At 43.8% G+C, this 19402-nt stretch overlaps 1 protein-coding gene and 1 long non-coding RNA gene across 4 annotated transcripts in view; one reads left to right on the top strand and one right to left on the bottom strand.

Annotated features, from left to right (window-relative positions):
- NAV2 (neuron navigator 2) overlaps window positions 1-19402 on the top strand; it is a 528711-nt gene that overhangs the window by 18021 nt on the left and 491288 nt on the right. The window lies entirely within an intron of this gene.
- Window positions 13666-18885, bottom strand: LOC308465032. Of its 2 annotated transcripts, none has more exons than XR_013980234.1 (3): window positions 18796-18885; window positions 18277-18500; window positions 13666-14371 (listed from the first exon to the last, which is right to left on the bottom strand). It is a non-coding gene; the product is annotated as an uncharacterized lncRNA (long non-coding RNA). The 2 variants fall into 2 exon arrangements; XR_013980235.1 differs by having other exon boundaries at window positions 18277-18442; window positions 18796-18869.

The raw sequence follows: 19402 nt of genomic DNA on the forward strand, positions 1-19402 counted from the left end.
TATTATGTGGGTGTAATTTATGCAAAATGATCTGCACTGATAAGTAGCCTTCAGGTTCAGGTAGAACATGTTTATATTTCCCCCCAGGTTTATGTGAAAATAAAGAGACTTCTTGGAGCCATCAGAATTAAAAAATCAGCTGATCAGTTCCCATCAACTGATGAGTTCCCATGACCTAATGTCCACGCAGGGCAGGACGGGACATGCCTTATTTGCCATCTGATACACTTTACTACTCTTGAAGGGATGTCTGCAAATACAAACTGAGGTTGGAATCCAAAGATCAGGCATATAGGTATGGGAGAGAAGCATACCTATAACTGGAGCTTTGTTTGCTGCTATGATTGATTTATTGCATTTCTGTGCCACTTTCCACCCAAGTGAATCCCAACGTGGCTTGCAAACAATAAATAACAATAATATCACAAGCGCAGGCTTTTGCAACAATTGCACTCTTGAAGAGACCTGCAGTTGTTCAGTTTGAAAAGCACCGTGTCTCTCTGGCAATGAGAAATCCTGCATCAGACAATAGCAAACAAATGTTCTGTGCTATGTAGAGACATGTGGCACTGAAGTTGGTGCAGATTTGCTATTTTCATACCCCGCTGCATTTCTATGTGCCTCTTCCCCCCCAAAAAAATAAAAAGGATGACAGCTGCATTTACTTTTGCTTCAGTTGCCAAAATGTCCATGGCTACCGCTGGTTCCCTATATTGGGCCAGCTGACAGCCTGTGAGGCACGGAGCAATACTTGAATGGAGCCCAGAATTGGAAGATGTCATCCAGCAACTGCCTGCCAGTAGATATTTGATGATAGCTAATCTGTTTCCAGAGACAGATGGATGTGGGTGGCGCTGTGGTCTAAACCACCGAGCCTCTTAGATTTGCTGATCAGAAAGTTGGCGGTTCAAATCCCTGCAACGGGGTGAGCTCCCGTTGCTTGGTCCCAGCTCCTGCCAACCTAGCAGTTCGAAAGCACGCCAAAAAGTGCAAGTAGATAAATAGGTTCCGCTCCAGCGGGAAGGTAAATGGCATTTCAGTGCGCTGCTCTGGTTTCGCCTGAAGCGGCTTAGTCATGCTGGCCACATGACCCGGAAAAACTGTCTGTGGACAAAGGCCAGCTCCCTCAGCCTGTAAAGCGAGATGAGTGCTGCAACCCCAGAGTCGTCTGTGACTGGACTTAACTGTCAGGATCCTTTACCTTTACTTTTAATCTGTTTCCAGAGAACAAGGCAAGGTTGAGTTCTGTAGGACATAGAGAACTCTTGAGTGACAACACCATGGCAAGACTGGACCTTGCTTTGTAGTCAATTGAGAACCTAAATCGCACAGCATTTCTATTGACTGCCAAGCCCCACAGCATGCTACCTTGTCACTGGGAAATTAGGAGTTCCTCAGCTTTTCTTCTTTGCTGAGAGCTTACAAGTGTGAATGGGTTTTTTTTACTGGTGGAACTGTGGGTTCCTGTTCCTCACTTAAGGAGGCTTATCCCCAAACCTTGTGGCAGAGTAAGGCATTAATACTTTTTGCTGTGGGGGCATGCAGATTGGCTTTGCCTTGAATTGCCCACCAGGGGATTTGAAGGAACACGGACAAGCTGTTGCATTGTAATCCATGTATGCTGGCTGTCTAGGGCAGGGGTCAGCAACCTTTTTCAGCCATGGGCCGGGCCACCGTCCCTCAGACCATGTGGTGGGCCGGACTATATTTTGGAAAAAATAATGAACGAATTCCTATGCTCCACAAATAACCCAGAGATGCATTTTAAATAAAAGGACACATTCTGCTCATGTAAAAACATGCTGATTCCCGGACCATCCGCAGGCTGGATTGAGAAGGCGATTGGGCCGCATCTGGCCCACGGGCCTTAGGTTGCCTACCCCTGGTCTAGGGGATCACTAGTCTTTACTATTCATGCAATCCCAGGGAGCTAGCAGAAAATGGAGGCAGCCAACACTGGACCACCATAAATGGATAATGAGCTGGATTTGGCTTAGGGCACCACAGATTGAGCTTCGGAGGGGGGGGGGGGCGGAATCATGCACAAAGTACACACAAGCACATGGAGCCTTTCTTTCTTCTATTGGATCTTTACCCAGAACAAGGATGAGTGTTGTGTGTTTTGTTACCTTTTGATAGATAGCCAAACAAACTAAGGGTGATTTTTCAGAGTCAAATAAGAGATTTTCATTGTTCTTTGTATAAAAAAATGAAAAAGCAATAGCATTTTTTGTTTTGTGTTCAGATTTTTTTAATTGCAGTATTCTTCTTAAAAAAAAATAAATATGTCATCCCTATTCGTACTGCAGTTGAAACTACCATTTCAATTCCATTTACCGTATTTTTCGGACCATAGGACGCACTTTTTCCCCTCCAAAAATGAAGGGGAAATGTGTGTGCGTCCTATGGAGCGAATGCAGACTCCTCGGCTTCAGCGATAGCAATGCGAAGCCTCCGAAGCCTGCGCTCCGGAGGCTTCGCGTTGCTTCCGCTGAAGCCAGGAGAGTCTGCTCTTTGAGGCTGGCGGTGGGGGAAAGCAGCGCTTCCCCCATCGCCAGCCCCAGAGGATGGGGGGCAGCGAGAAGGCGCGCGACGCCTTGCCGCTACCCTCCAACCCGGCTTCGAGGCTGGCGGTGGGGAAAGCAGCGCTTCCCCCATCGCCAGCCCCAGAGGATGGGGGGCAGCGGGAAGGCGCGCGACGCCTTGCCGCTACCCTCCAACCCGGCTTCGAGGCTGGCGGTGGGGAAAGCAGCGCTTCCCCCATCGCCAGCCCCAGAGGATGGGGGGCAGCGGGAAGGCGCGCGACGCCTTGCCGCTACCCTCCAACCCGGCTTCGAGGCTGGCGGTGGGGAAAGCAGCGCTTCCCCCATCGCCAGCCCCAGAGGATGGGGGGCAGCGAGAAGGCGCGCGACGCCTTGCCGCTACCCTCCAACCCGGCTTCGAGGCTGGCGGTGGGGAAAGCAGCGCTTCCCCCATCGCCAGCCCCAGAGGATGGGGGGCAGCGGGAAGGCGCGCGACGCCTTGCCGCTACCCTCCAACCCGGCTTCGAGGCTGGCGGTGGGGAAAGCAGCGCTTCCCCCATCGCCAGCCCCAGAGGATGGGGGGCAGCGGGAAGGCGCGCGACGCCCTCCCGCTACTCTCCAACCCTCCTTTGGGCTTTTGCGGGAGATGGGGGAATTCCCCCACCTCCCGCAAAAGCAGGCAAAAGCCGCGCGCTCTTTAAAGGGGCTCCGCGGCTTTTCTAGGAGGTGGGGGAATTCCCCCACCTCCTAGAAAAGCCCGCAGGAGCCGCACACCCTTTAAAGAGCAAGCGGCTCTTGGGGGCTTTTCCCCAAGGAGGGAGAAGGGACTGACTGGCCGAGTCAGTCCCTTCTCCCTCCTTTGGGCTTTTGCGGGAGATGGGGGAATTCCCCCACCTCCCGCAAAAGCAGGCAAAAGCCGCGCGCTCTTTAAAGGGGCTCCACGGCTTTTCTAGGAGGTGGGGGAATTCCCCCACCTCCTAGAAAAGCCCGCAGGAGCCGCACACCCTTTAAAGAGCAAGCGGCTCTTGGGGGCTTTTCCCCAAGGAGGGAGAAGGGACTGACTGGCCGAGTCAGTCCCTTCTCCCTCCTTTGGGCTTTTGCGGGAGATGGGGGAATTCCCCCACCTCCCGCAAAAGCAGGCAAAAGCCGCGCGCTCTTTAAAGGGGCTCCGCGGCTTTTCTAGGAGGTGGGGGAATTCCCCCACCTCCTAGAAAAGCCCGCAGGAGCCGCACACCCTTTAAAGAGCAAGCGGCTCTTGGGGGCTTTTCCCCAAGGAGGGAGAAGGGACTGACTGGCCGAGTCAGTCCCTTCTCCCTCCTTTGGGCTTTTGCGGGAGATGGGGGAATTCCCCCACCTCCCGCAAAAGCAGGCAAAAGCCGTGCGCTCTTTAAAGGGGCTCCGCGGCTTTTCTAGGAGGTGGGGGAATTCCCCCACCTCCTAGAAAAGCCCGCAGGAGCCGCACACCCTTTAAAGAGCAAGCGGCTCTTGGGGGCTTTTCCCCAAGGAGGGAGAAGGGACTGACTGGCTGAGTCAGTCCCTTCTCCCTCCTTTGGGCTTTTGCGGGAGATGGGGGAATTCCCCCACCTCCCGCAAAAGCCCGCAAAAGCCTCGTGCTCTTTAAAGGGGCTCCGCGGCTTCTGCTGGCTTTTCTACGAGGGGGGGAATTCCCCCACCTCCTAGAAAAGCCTGCAGGAGCCGCACACCCTTTAAAGAGCGCGCCGCTCTTGGGGGCTTTTCCCCGAGGAGGGAGAAGGGACTGACTGGCCGTTTCAGTCCCTTCTCCCTCCTGGTCGAAAACCCGCAGGAGTCGCGCGGGGCTCCTGTGGGCTTTTGCGGGAGGTGGGGGAATTCCGCCACCTCCCGCAAAAGCAGGGAGAAGGTCTTGGAGTAGCGGACAGGCTGCGTGCAGCCTGTCCGCTGCTCCCAGAGCTGCGGGGGGGGGGAAATAATATTTTTTTCCCTTGATTTCCCCCCCTGAAAACTAGGTGCGTCCTATGGGCCGGTGCGTCCTATAGTCCGAAAAATACGGTATATACTGTGGACAGATAATAATCAACACAGCATGCTTACAATTACACGCAAATGAATGGAAACTGTGGTTCTTGTTGTGACAGAAATGATATTCTTGCATAATATCTTGTATGATATTCACAGAGGTGAATTGTTTGAAGGAATGCTCATAATTTCAGCATGGAAATAATACTATCATACCCATTTTTTGTGGAGGGGGCTTTCCTTGATAAGTAATCTTCCTCTGTTCTCCTGGGCACTCCTCTGGTATGAAAATAGGCCAAGGATTTTAGAGTTCTTATCCACGTATCTTAGTCTAGTTGAATTGTGACCCTCTCTTACTTATGCCTCTTTAGACCTCTGGCTACATTTACTCTTCCCCTGCTGCTTCCTATTAAATAAGTTAAAATATTCAAATATTCATCAGATTGACTAGCACAGTGTTAAAATATTTTTGTTTCTATATAACCTTACTTATTTGGACTCCCCATGATCTTAGATCTCATGTACTACTGTCAAACCAGGTGTCACCCATCCTTTATTTGTGAATCTGTTTTCCCCAACCTAAAGGCAGAGCCCACCATTAGTGAATGGCTGAGAAATTATATCTTGAGCATGGATGCTTTTTTATTATCCACAAAGGTATATGTTGCTGCTTCCATTTCTTTGTTCAAGTCTTGTATGCAGTTGTTAAACTGTAGTGGGCCCAGGACAGAACCCCATAGCTAAGAAACTAGGATGTGCAAGGAGGTTCAGAGCTAAGTAGGAATTTGGATCTGAGGTCCCTACACCCAGAGCCAGCAGTGTATGTGTGTCGTTCCAGTGTGGAATAGTATGTGTGAGGCATGCACAGTTTCCTAGATGAGTACTGTACTGTGAGATGCTTTGTTTCTTCACTGTTTCTTGATCTGTGTGCCATTTCTTTTGAATGCTGATCATACTTGAAAATGATACCCATTTTGTATCACAGTGGTACCTCTGGTTACGTACTTAATTCGTTCTGGAGGTTCGTTCTTAACCTGAAACTGTTCTTAACCTGAAGCACAACTTTAGCTAATGGGGCCTGCCCATAGCTGTCAGCTTACAGATTTGAAAATAAGGGACCAGCAGCCTCGAAAATAAGGGATCAGCAGCCAAAATAAGGGATTTTAGTCAACCAGCAGCCAAACGAAGCCTCAAGCGGTGGTTCCCACAGCGTAGCAACCCAGCAAAGGGGATGCAGCAAGGAAAACCACCATCACCTCTCTGCTGGGAAGCGCTGAGTAAAGGCGAGTCCCCAGGCAACGCAGCCGATTTGATCGGCACAAGGCATGCAAGCTCCACCCCCCAGTCGTTCTTAGACTCCTTATTGGGTGAGCAACGTAGCCAGGCAACACAGTTGGAGCCTCCCTCCTCCCTGGCCGGCAGGGAGGGAGGGAGAGGAGCTGCTTTCTTTGAAACCCAGAAAATTTAAGGGACATCATCAATCCGGGACAGCAGCGGGAAACGGCGCTGGGATAAGGGAGTTTCCCGACAAATAAGGGATGGTTGACAGCTATGGGCCTGCTGCGCTGCCACCATGTGATTTCTCTTCTCATCCTGAAACAAAGTTCTTAACCCGAGGTACTATTTCTGGGTTAGCGGAGTCTGTAACCTGAAGTGTATGTAACCCGAGGGACCACTGTATGTTGTCAGATCATAACCAGGATAGGCAATGCCAAGGCATGTGAGAAGAATTAAGATGACCTTCTTGCTACTGATGAGAGTGTGAAAAGGAACAAAACCAATCAGGTTATGATCTGTGGAAAAGATAGAGTTTGCAGCATTTTAATAAGGCTGTAATTGCCCAGAATTCTTAGATTTCACCATGGACGTTTCACTTGCTGACCAACATTTATTTTATAGTTCATCTGTTCTGGGCAATTTGGTTTTCATTTTTAGAATTGCAAAGGTTAACATTTTTGTGTCCCTGAATATGTGGGATGCAACATCAAACTTCTAATGCCTATATCTTAAATTGAAATAAATGAGGCTTACCTTCAGATAATGAGTTTAGGATAAATATGCTGAAGTTGGTCTCAGTCCAGGGCCCATCTTCTCTTTCCTTAAAAACAACAACTTGATATGGCAGTATTCCATCATTCTTTCTCTCTCTATCTTTGAAGGGATTTTTCTGCCTGCTTTGTCAGTTTTGGGGCTGCCTTTCATTTTCCCCATAGTTATTAGTCATGCCACTTTAGATGGCTTAGTAAGCAACTCTCTTAACATAAAATGTTTTAGACTTGTATCAGGATAATGCTACAGAAACTGCTAAATATTCTGTTCCTGTCCAAAAATGTTCCCATGAGTTATTGCCAGTGAAACATGCGGCTCCTACAAAGCAATTGTTTGGTTGTTTTCCTACTTTGTTACTTGTCAAAATAGGGCTGTATATGTCTTATCAGTTCAGCCACAGACATATGACAACAACAAGGTGTGAAAGCCATGAATTTTTTGATACGCATTGCAAGCACGATGTGTTTGCGAAGGCAATAGAAAATCCAGCATTTCTATTTGCTGTGATGCTGGCATAGTGATAAGAGAGCTTCATTAAGATTTGATTATTTGCAACAGCAGTGGTATAGCCATCCTCTGCCTTGCTAATCCTCCAAGTTCTACTTGAGGGATCCCTTCATTTGGCATGGAATTTTTTTTTTGGGGGGTGCGGGGAACAACCTATGAAATTGGTTTCTAATTTAGAAGCCCCATTTATGCCCTTCTCATGATTTTGATTCTGTGATAATTATTTCATTGACTTTGACTGTAAAAATCAAAAGGTTAGTCAGAAACATACATCTGTTGTCTCCTAAATTTTCATTGCATGCTTCAAATACTGTTCTTTTGAGCACCAGTGGATTGCTGCTGATAGTGCCAAGTTACATAAATGTTCCTGGCCTTTTCCAGTCACAAATATATATTAGTATATTTTGAAAATACTGAATGATAGCAGTGAACCTTTTATTATTTAATGGTTTTTAAATTTTTCTGGACGTTTGGCTTAATACATAGTATTGAATCTTAACTAGCTATCCTTGAATGGAAAACCATGCCTCTGTTCATGGAGGAAACTGGGAATTGATGGGGCTTCTGCAGGAGTACAAGGGAGGGACAACTCTTTGTCCCAATCTTCCCCTCTCCCTGCAGCTGCTTGCTCTGTTTCTCATCTTTCTCTGGAGGATCCCCCAACCCTTTCTCACTTCCGTTGTTGGGAATGTCATGTGTGAGGACCCCACTGATGTTTCTAACCAGAAACTTAGTTAAGAGCTTAGCACCAGAACTAAAGGTTTCCAATTGCCTCATGAACCATGTCAAAAGCCCTCTGCGTAGGAAAAAAGGAAACTTTCCCATCTTTCAACTTGAATTTGTCACCAGTTGCTAAATGGATGAAGAACAGGGAGAGATATGAAGGACAACAAACCCTTTATGCTGTGGACAGCGCTAAAAATTCACCAGGTGCTAGGCACATTTTGCACCTGGTTATTGACCACTTGTGACCAAGTGTAGGTGCCAGGATGGCACCTGACGTCTCCACAATCTGAACGTGCATGCCTGGGGATCCTTGGGTTTTGCCTCTTTTCACACACTAACATATTTTCACACACTGACACATCCTGTTGAATTCTATCTGTGATATTTTATCTGCACAATCAGAATGAATTTCAGGAACCAAAATTTTTGGACTGTTTGGCCCAAAAAGGGCAACTAGGCATTTCATTTTGGCAACACTAGTTTAATAAGCCATTTGGCGTCCAGCTTGAATATCTGAATTTCTAGCACTGGCTGTGGAGAATTTTGTGAGAAATATTAAAATAAGCAAAACATGGAAACAACAAATTCTCTCTCATATTGTCAACTCTATTGTACTTTTGGTGTTCATTATTAGGCAGCATTCATTTTTTAAAAATAATTTTATTTATAGTTTTCATTTGTATGAATTTCATTTTTAAAAAAAAATTACAACATTTCAAACAATTTGACTACCTGATCACTCTTTTTTATATTTAAAGGAAGAAAGAGTGAAATGTAACAAGGTTTGCCATATGTAAGCTATATAAAATTGTGGCTGGTAAATGTCTATAGTGCTGCTATATAGCGGACATTTAGTCCTGGAGGCCATCTGGCTGAAGATATTTCTACCTCTCAAACCATTCTTAAACCCATGAAAAATCATTGTATTGTCATGTGCTAGATAAGCTGACACATGCTTCTGGTGCTATGCTGGTTTTTAAAGCACAGTGGTCATTCTAAAAGTAAGTGCCTAAAGGTTATATGTGTTGATAACCGACAGAACAGAATCTGAGAGGAGGAGCAGGAAATCTTAATTTTTCCTGATGAATAAAGCCTGAAAGAAACCCTAAGGATGTAGCTTAGTTCAAAGTTCATATCTTTCCCCCATTACTAGAATCAACATTGAAAGAGAATTAGGGGTGGGTAGAGGCATGTAAGTCGAGATCAATATAAAATTTCCCAGCCATTCAGTGGGGGGGGGGGTGGTGTCTGGTGGTCTTGGTGCAACAACAGGAAGTGTGTATCCTAGAGTTCTGATATCAAATGGTATGTAAATTTACTATGTCTGTTGGACCCGGCTCCGGTAAAGTCAGGGAACCAAAGCAGGAAACAGCAGCAAGCTAACTCTTTTCGTTGCTTGGTGCAAAAGTGCAAATCTGACTCATTTAGAGTTTATCATACTGCATGTTCTGCCTGGCCCATTGATGATCAAGAGGTGATTTTGCCGTTCCGGTTACTTATTGTTAGTGATGTTGCTGGAATTTATAATTACTTGGTGTATGAATTTGTGCAGCTCATTCATGCTCAGCTGCCTCATGAATTTGGCATCATTTCCTCCAAGTTCTGCTTTAGCTCAAAATGTAAATAAGATTCTGATCAGGAGACAAGAAAAAGAAAGTCAGCTGGTGCATATAGTATGTATACTGTGTATGTTGAAGTTATTTATTATTAACCCTTTATTCTCAAGGAGTGTGATGTTGATTGTTGTGAAAACACATGAATCAGCATCCTAAATATTCTATATTATATTCTCTAGTTACAGGATCTGCATGTGGATTATATACTTGCAGGGAGAGAGTGAGCGGAGAATGATAAAAAGCTTTCTCTATATTTTAAAAAATGTTTGCCTAAGCTTACCGTTTTGACTTAAGGTTTCTAATATACTATAGAAAATAAATTATTAGCCCTTGGCAGAGCTTGCCAGGTTATTACTTCCCTTTCATGTGTCAGTAGAGAGTAACAATCTGAAGATTTCCCCCCTCCCCGTAGTTATCTGGCTACTTTTTTAAAAAAGGGATTTAATTGTAGAAATAATGAAATACATTTATCAGCTCATATCTGCTGAGTTAAATGCAAACACTGTCTTTTGTTTTCTTGGGGGGAAATGCAAATAATGCCACTGATAATTTAAACTTTCCATAAAAGCAGCAAGATTGAACTTTAAACTAAACTAAAACTAAACTAAAACACCCCATTCTCAACAAAATGAATCTGTAGAAAATCAGTATCAACTGCTTGCCAAGAATTCAACACTCTACAGAAATTTTTATTTATTTATATGTTTATTGAATTTATATACCGCTTTATACCTGGAGGTCTCAGGGCCGTTCAGAGGTACTGAGGTGCAGCCCTTTGTCATAATTGTATATATGTTCAGTAACTGAGACTTCTAAACACACCAGTTGGACAGAGAAATAGAGGCCCTTATCTCTGGTTTAGTATCAGAGTTTTCCTTCTCCTAGATGGGCTACCTTCGCAGGTTGGTGAGCTCCCATCTTTCCCCCATTGCATGTTGACAGCTTCTAGGAGCCACAGTTGAGAGCTGAGTGCAGGGTGGGAACCAAAGGTGGACAAACTATCCCAGGAGGTGCATGACATATCCCCCAGCAGAGGTACTACCCCTCCCCTAACACCCCATGCACCCCACTAATGATGTCTTTTACATTTAAAACAAGATTAAAATCAATTTAAAATTGGCCATTACCCATTTACAATTGTGTAAAGGTTGCTAATGGATTTTAATTGCTTGGAATGCAAACTTTGTGATTGATTCAGTTCCATAAGAATGCCACTTACTGTACCACTCTACAAACCTTTGTGGGAAGGGGCAAAGGACAAACCAGCCTGGTTTTTTCATCTCAATACAAGTAGGATCACAGTGCCAAAGCTGGGGTGCGAGAGGAGAGGGGAGAAGAGGGGCAAGAAGAGGAGGGCTTGGTCCTGACACTCTTTCCTAGCTTCATAAACCATAATATTCTGAACCAGGGCAGTCTGTCTCTGTATGTGGGAAATTCCGTTTAGTCTATAATTACTGAACTGCTCCCCTGAATAGATGATATTGTGTTAAATGATGCAAGATTTTGCTTGGATAACAGACACTTTCTCACTTTTTTTTCTTTTTTATTGGAATGAGGATACTTTTCGTCAGATTTTTTTTTTTAAATACTGAAACTTCTTGTCCCAAGTGGATTTCCAAATTGATGTTACAAGGAGTTCAAAACAATGGATCTTTTGTCTTTTATTATAATTGGTACATGAAAATTTTATGGGTGAAGCAATTCATATAAGAACAGTAGGAGTGATTTTACAAAACTATGTTGTCAACAGCATATTTCAATTTTCTTTTTAAAAAATTGTCAGAATATTATAATGAAATGTATTTATTATGAATTATGTAAACATTTCTTTTAGATTCAAGTATTTCTTTCATTTGTCAGAAGTGTCCCTCAGGAGAAGTGTACCTTGAAATGTGCAGATGCTGGATCTTTAAACGCTGACAAATTTATAATGTTGGGGTTTTTATAGCCATTCACTGGTTCCCTGCCCCCTTTCTGCAATCTTTCTTAAAGCCATCTCTCCACCTCACATGCTGAGCATGTTACGATTCTGATTCTGGCACGCCACTTCTTAACACACATTCTGCTTGCTGGTAGATGGCCTCACTGCCAGACGCTGAAATCCCTGGGTGAGAGGGACCAGAATTTCACCCTGAAATAGCACATGGCAACCCAAAGGCCCAGAAAACATTCTTTGTTCATGATATACACCCATTTGCAGTAACGAAGGCAGTGTTGTATTCTGAGGTACCTAAAACACAAATTGAAGAGGCTTCTTTAGCTCCAGTGTCACAAACAAGCTTCATAGGGTCCCACCCTACAAAGCTGTCAAAAACCAAAATGCCAAGCATTTAGGGACTTACCACGTTGCTTAAGGGCTGCTATTCAAATGCATGTCTGGGAGTAGTGGTCAGCAGTTTTGATGACTGCTTCTGTATCAGGGGTGGGACTAGAATGAAATGCATGCATCTTTCTGATGTTTCCTCAGATCAGTTGTGTCTTAATTGCTCTTAGCACTCCAAACCATGTTTAGTGTGGCAGGTGAGTACAGCACAAAGGATTTGCCAGCCATTTTGTAAGCTCAACTTTCTCTAGTACTCCTATACTCCACGGATGCTTGAGCAGTGGTTCTGGGAAGCTGCTGATCTAGAAGGAAACTTCCCTTGTCCTGGACAAGTGGCTTAAGAAGTACTTGTGCTTGATTGTATGAGGTGGTCTGCTGCCGAAGCTCTCAGTGGCTCAGCCCATGAAACTGAAATGTCTGTCTCTTTCTTCAGGGAATGGTGTATTAGGCTAACTGCCTGATCCTGCGTAATCTTTCTCAGAGTTATTCCTTGATAAATATTTCATGAACAAGTTTTTTCAACTTTTCTCAGTTAACAGATACACACAGTACTCTTTTCCAGAGGAATTTCATTTCAATTGAGCTTATTTTAAAACGTTAATGCTCACAACTGAAGAGTTTTCTGTGGCATATGGAAGTCTTAATATGCATACACCTAAAATATACGTAACCTTTTTTTTATTGTTAGGTCAGCTTGTCCCTTATTTACTCCAGTTGATGCCAGACTATTTTGTACTGGTTTAATGCTTGCTGTGAGCTCTTCTGGCAGTATTTGTCCAATGATATTTTTCTTTGATGTTTAGAGCTTTTAGCTAAGCATATAATGGAATGGGTAAAAGGGGTTTATTCAGTTCTAGAAAGTAGGCTGTGTTTTCTATGATGGGTTTTGCTGCCTGCAACTTGTTTTTAAAGTGAAAGTATTAGAATCAAAATTGCAGACTTGAGGTTTCTAAATTGGAACAAGCTCTGGAAATTAGCATTTACAGGGTATCCTCTGAAACCGCCTGTGTATTTTGGGCATGTTTATTTATAAATATCATTTCACTAATGCAACATTTTTGCCAGGTAATTTTATTCAAAAATTTAATTGTCTCCTTCTTTGCTGCACATATTCATCGTTCCTAAACGCAGTAGTGATTCAGTTTGTAGGATGCTTGAGAACCCTGTAGAATGCCTCAGAAACTTTTCATACTTGTGAAACTTTGCATAATATGTGTGTATAGGCCTCATCCCCAGCCACCTTGAGTCCTGGGATGCCTGGAGAAGGGAGATTTGAACACAAATCTGGTCCTTCCTCACTTAAGAACCTGCTGCCACCAGATAAAGTGGATTTTTTTTTAAGCTGCCCTTTATCAATCCTCCTAATATCTTTCCTAGCACCTCCCTGAAGCCTCTTAAAAAGGTAAAGGACCCCTGACAGTTAAGTCCAGTTGCGAACGACTCTGGGGTTGCGGCACTCATCTCGCTTCACTGGCCGAGGGAGCCAACGTTTGTCCGCAGACAGTTTTTCCGGGTCATGTGGCCAGCTGCTTCTTGCGAAACCAGAGCAGCTTATGGAAACGCCATTTACCTTCCTGCCATTTACCTATTTATCTACTTGCACTTTTTGAACTGCTAGGTTGGCAGGAGCTGGGACCGAGCAACGAGAGCTCACCCCGTCACGGGGATTTGAACCGCTGACCTTCCAATCGGCAATCCCTACGCTCAGTGGTTTAGACCACAGTGCCACACGCATCCCCTTGAAGCCTCTTAAGGTAGCATAATTTATGGTTTCTATGTTTAGGGGTGTTCTAAATAAGATGAGTCCATCACTGGCTTAGGAAACAAAAAGTTTACTAACACAAAATAAGAGTTTTAGGGAAAGGATATTTGATGGGAAAGATTCAGAAACCAGCATATTCTACAACAAAACAAAAGGTTACACTCTTCAGGGGGGTGGGTTGTACTTCATATGTCCTCCATATGTCATCCTTGCTGACTCTGAAAAACAGTGGTGTCCAAACTTTTTTCAAAGAGGGCCAGATTTGAAATGAAGGGCTGTGATGGCTGACCAAAGTTGTTGACATTTTTTTAAGGATTGAAGTTGTTGAGCTTTTTTTAGGATTTTACCCCAGGAAATAAACTGCCGCAGGGGCTGGATTAAACTGACTGGTGAGCCGGATTAGGTCCCTGGAATGGATTTTGGACATGCCTGCTGTAAAACCTTTGATGCCTTCAGGGTCCTGTCTTGAACTGCCTGCCCCAAAGCCAGTCTTCTTAGAAATGGCCTCTTCTTACCAGTCCCTTCCACATCATGAGCTGTGCCCACCAGGTTACAGGCAGCAGGAGGTTTTACTTTGGACAAGAAAAGTGCTGCATCTAACATCTTCAGTAAAGTCTCCCAGTTTCTCATTAAAATAGAAATATTGGTCCTCTGTTGGTGATTACCACAAAACCAATTGCATTCTGGTTAGGGATGCACAAGTATCTTTATTTGTGCGTGTTCCAAGAGAGCTCTTAAACACCATGCCTTCCCTCTTCCACTACCTGAAGGGAAAGCTTACAATCTAATAGATGAAGAGAAAGGCAGAGGCAGCACTGAGGGTTCACAGCCTCCAGCAGAGTGTCTTTCCCACCAAAGATGGAGGCTGGACCTATAAAGAGGAAAGTGAAATTGTATGTGTTCTGTTAAGTTGTGGGTGAACATATCAGACGACACAGCGATTCTTCAGACAGCTCTTGTTTATTCACAGGCCAGAACTGAACTGAAGGGTTCAGCCAACCTGCTTATATAGAGCTCCACTACAACGCAACAGTAACAACTTTCTGAAACTATCCAATCAGTGAAAGTCACTTTCAATTCCTTATTTGCATATGTGGACCTGAGTGAAAACTATCTACAGTATTCCCCTGCTGGCCTAGGGTGAGAACTTCAGTACATAACATGTTCCACCCAGTCTTCAGCTGGAAAAGACCATTTTTTCCTGTGACCTGAGAGCATCTTCACTATGGCCTTTCACAACTTTATTTTCTAATATTCACCTTCAAACAGTGGGAAGGTGGAAACTGGTTGCAGGTCTGAGCACCAACCTTCCTTGTGAGTGTTTGAAGACAGGTCTTCAGCTTTATGAGCACCTGTCCTCAAATGCTTGTATCGTCTCTCATTTTGCTATCTGCAGTGTGCTTAGAACATAGAATGTTGGAATAAGTGGTAGAAAATGTGGGAAGAACTTGCATATAGGAAATGGCCATAGCAAAGTGAGTGGGTGCCAGAGAATTTTGGAAGCTGCTCAGAGTGGCTGGGGCAACCCAGTCAGATGGGTGGGGGTGAAAATAACAAAATTATTGTTATTGTTATATCATAGGGAGGATGTGTTGTTCCGGCAGCCAAGCACATCAAACGAAACTGCCTTTCCAGTTATATCAAGAAAGAACAACAATGTGTGATTAAGATCCAATTCTTTGTTCTATTGATATGTAAGTGTGACTAAGTAATTCCAAAACATAAAGTAGGTTGCTAGTAACAGAAAACTCATAACTGTAATTAGTGAATATGGGAGCATGCCAACAGTAATCTGGCTTTCGCTCACTTAGTGGCAGAAATGAAATCTTGGTTGGCCACAACAAAACATCTTTAGCAGTTAATATGGATTGGATAGCAGCATGATTATACATGCATCAGGCAAAGGCTATAAAGCAAATTTCATATGTCTGTTGGATTCATGGAGCCAAGGGAATTGGGAGCACAGCTGTCATCATTTGACTTTTTTGCTGCTGATGGTGGTCGCTTCCAACTCGTATGCAATTAATACATATGGCAGCCAACTGGCTATACTGAAGCATAGTTCCAATTTCTTAGACAGCCCTGAGGCTCTATTATCTATCTATTCCATGGAAGCAATTTTTTTTAAAATAAAAAATATTGCCTTAAGGATTTTTTTTTTGAGCTGCCATTCATTTGCCTCCACCCTAAGGATTATTCAGTGTCTCTTTCCTCTGGGTTTTTGCATTTCCCATTCAGAACCTTGACATTCTTAGAAATCCATATGTCCTGCATTGATGGAGAGAAACTCTGTGAGCAATGTGGAAATAGCCCCCTGAAAAGGAGGGCTGGAAATTCTACCTACTCTAGAATTTGAGCAATCAATTCAAAAGATGGCAGTAGAAAGGACTCATGGCATTTTTTATGAACTGTAATCCAGTGGGCATATTGAGCCAGATATCTGTCTGTCTGCCTGCCTGCCTCTATTCCCCAAATGTTTATAAATCACTTGGATTTGCTGCTCTTTATACAGTCTAGCACCAGCTTCCAAAAACGCTGCTGCTCTGAACAGAAGGCTGCCTCCCTACTTGCATTCAGGGCAGTGAAATGATTCACTAAACACCTCAAATTTACATCTGTTATTCAATAGAAATTCAAATAGCAAGACAGTCTGGCTGCACTGGAATCTTGCCTTCTCTCCTCCTCCTCCTCCTCCTCCTCCTCCTCCTCCTCCTCCTCCTCAGTATCATAAACATTCCCTTTGTCCACTTTACCTGGCATGGTGTCCTTTGGTTCAAGAGAAATGCCTGAACCACCATTCCAGTTACATCAACTACTTCTTCATACAACAAATGTGATTCTCTTTGTTCCCTTTCTTTTCATTTCTTTCCAGCTGATTAGTTGGCCCCACAGTTGCCGAGATCCGGCTTCTGATAACATCTATTAAATCTGTCTAAAGAGTTAGCTGCCTGAATTAATAGACCATTTAAGATTGTAATTTTATGGCTTTGTATTATAGCTCTACCTACATCTGATTGGAAAATGCCATGTATTGTGAATACTGCCCCCCCCAACAGTTGCCCTTTCATCAGGTGCAGCAAAATGCCATGTCCTTTCCCGCCTCTGATTGCCTACAAGGAGATGAAATGAAAGACCCTGGTTTGAGCTTAGATGCTTCTACAAATTGAACAGAATTCGAAGAGTTAATTCCTTTGACAGTTTAATGCTGCGGTGAGCATAGAAGGGCCTGCTCCCTCTGCAAGACGTTCACCATCTGGCCTATGGGGAGGGGGCCAGGCCCTCACACTCCCAGCTATAAAGACTCCTGCTGCAGTGAAGGCTGGACCATCAGCTGTGGTGAGGACTGCAGGGCCTGCTCCCTTTGCAAGGCCGTCACCAGCTGGCCTGGGGGGGCGGCGGCCTCACTGGAACGAACTTTTGGGGCAGTGCTGGGTGGGGTGTTCTGCTATTGTTTCACTGCTCCAAGTGTCTAGTGTTTTTTAAAAAAATTAAGCAGCTTTTAATCTGTGGGGTTTCAAATGTTACCTGTCTTTTTTTTTGTTTTAGTTGGGGTTGTTTTCAATGCTTAGATGGAGGTGGCGGTTATTTTAATCGTGTCTGTAGTAGACAATTGTGTTTTGAGTTTCTTTAAATTTTCTATTGGTTTACTGCTTTGTTTTGTTGTTGCCTTAAGGGATGCATTGGGACACCCGATCTCAGTGATCATGGGTAGGAGGAGGAGTTACGCTAGGACCAGACCATGTCATTACCGAGGAGGCAGGTTTAGTCATTGTTAGAAGACTATCCCTGCCTCCATGTTGGGTCCTGACCAGAAGGATACCAGAATCAACAAGGGTGTCCCCAGTGCTTTTTTTCTTAAAAAAATGTTTAGGGGTACTCTCATTTTGACTCAAGAAAATCACCATTTTATAGTTCAAATTGGGAAAAATAAAAACAGTAAATGGACAAAAATACAAAGATTCACAAAATGCATCCCCCAGAAAAAAGCACTGAGTATCCCACATGACCTTAAGGTGTTGTTGTGCAATGCCAGGTCAATGGTTCACAAGACCTCTACCATCCATTAAGTGTGGATGGAGGAATTAACCTGGCATGTTTAATGGAGACTTGCTTGGATGAGGCATGTGGACCTGTTCTTGCCGCTGCCTGTCCACCAGGTTCCTCTTACGCACAGCAACCCAGGTCATGTGGGCGGGGAGAAGGGGTTTTAGTGATTCTTAGGAAGGCAGAACCTTACATTTGTCCCTATTGAAATTCATTTTATTAAGGTCTTCTGGAATTCTTATTCTGTTTTCAATGGCATTGACTACTCCTTAGTATCTTCATCCAAGTTATTTATAAAGATGTTGAACAATAATGGGCCTAGGACAGAACCCTGCAGCATACAACTTGCCACTATTTTCCAAGATGACAAGGAACCATTAGTGAGCACTGTTTGGGTTTGGGCTGTCAACCAGCTACAAATGCAGACATTCCCAGAACATTCATTCCCTAAGCCCCTGCTTCCTGCAGTACGCTTCTGTTATTTATTGGTGCTTATATAACAACACTTGGAGATAAATGTTAATGGTGCAATCCTTTCTGCTAACTGGATACCTGGTTCCAGATATCCAGTCGGTTTATAATTTTTGTAAAATGTCTCTCTTTTGTTTTTTCTCATTTAATAACTAACATTCAAACTATCCTAAGCTTTTTTCTACCTCTGTCACGTAAAAAGTGGATTCCAAAACATAGTGATTTTCTCTAAAGAAGGTAGGACCTTCAGGCTATTTTTACCTAGAATCTTTGGCAAATGTAGAATCTCCCGTGTCTGACCTTTCCCATACGGCCTCTTCCAACGTACTGTATTTTCTCTTTTAGTTTTAGAGTTTCAGACTTCCTTCTGTTCTCATCTCAAACATTCTGATGACAGGTTGAATAACTTGGTAGGCTTCTCAGGAGACTGGAGGAAAAAAGAACCTCATTTCTTTGAGCTGCAAAGGTCACTTTCCAGTTCTAACCTGTGGAGGGTTCAGTGCAAGGAAAGTGTCCAGTAAGAACTGAATCTTCACATTTCTGCACAAGGAAGAAAACCGTGATAATGGAAGAAAAAACAACTGACCCTGCAAAGCAAGGGTTTTTTTGTGGATTGGGTTGGGACAAAAGTTATAGTCTGAATGTCACAGCATTCAAACCCCTATAGGTGCTTGAAATAGTAAAAGAGCCAGATTTAATACAGCCAAACAGGGGATTTGGGCATACATTTCTAACTTAACTTCTCTTAAGGTACCTTATAATATGCTCTAATTACCTTACATGGGAAATGGGGAAAACCACTTCTAAGGTTACTCCTGTCCTTTTAAGTGTTGCACATGCAGTTTGTTCTCTTCCACTCTTTGGTCATCTTAATGACATCATAACCACCTCACAATCTGGACCATACATCCCTAGTGATTATGGCCCATGAATTTGATGGGTGGAGTTGCAGGAGCTCTAGCTTTGTCCTTTGCAGGCGGATTCCTTTCCCAGGACTCTTCGTTTTCCTTTCCTCACATCTGCAATTCTCCTTCTCCCTCCTCATGGCCTGTGAGTGCCTACCGATCCTATCCTCCTATGTCAAGTCTTTTTCCTTACAGAATTTAAGGCACTGCAAGAAGCAGTGTACGGAGCATCCCTCTCAACAATGCAGTCGTATTTGAAGCAAGAGCAGCAGGTTATTTTTTGTAACTGTTATGAATATTTAGGTTGAACTATTCATAAAGGTCTTATGAAATGGTGTACTATGGATCACTTTTTTGAACCTAGATTTATGAATAGAAGTATCTGTTTCAGTCCAGTTCATGGACGTTGTTATAGTGATCCCCTGTTCTGCTCTCTCAAGCAATTCTGAGTACGTATTTTGCCGCCTACAATAAATAAATAA

Source organism: Podarcis pityusensis (genome assembly GCF_964106645.2).
Source record: "Podarcis pityusensis genome assembly, chromosome: 1".
NCBI classification, from domain to species: domain Eukaryota; kingdom Metazoa; phylum Chordata; class Lepidosauria; order Squamata; family Lacertidae; genus Podarcis; species Podarcis pityusensis.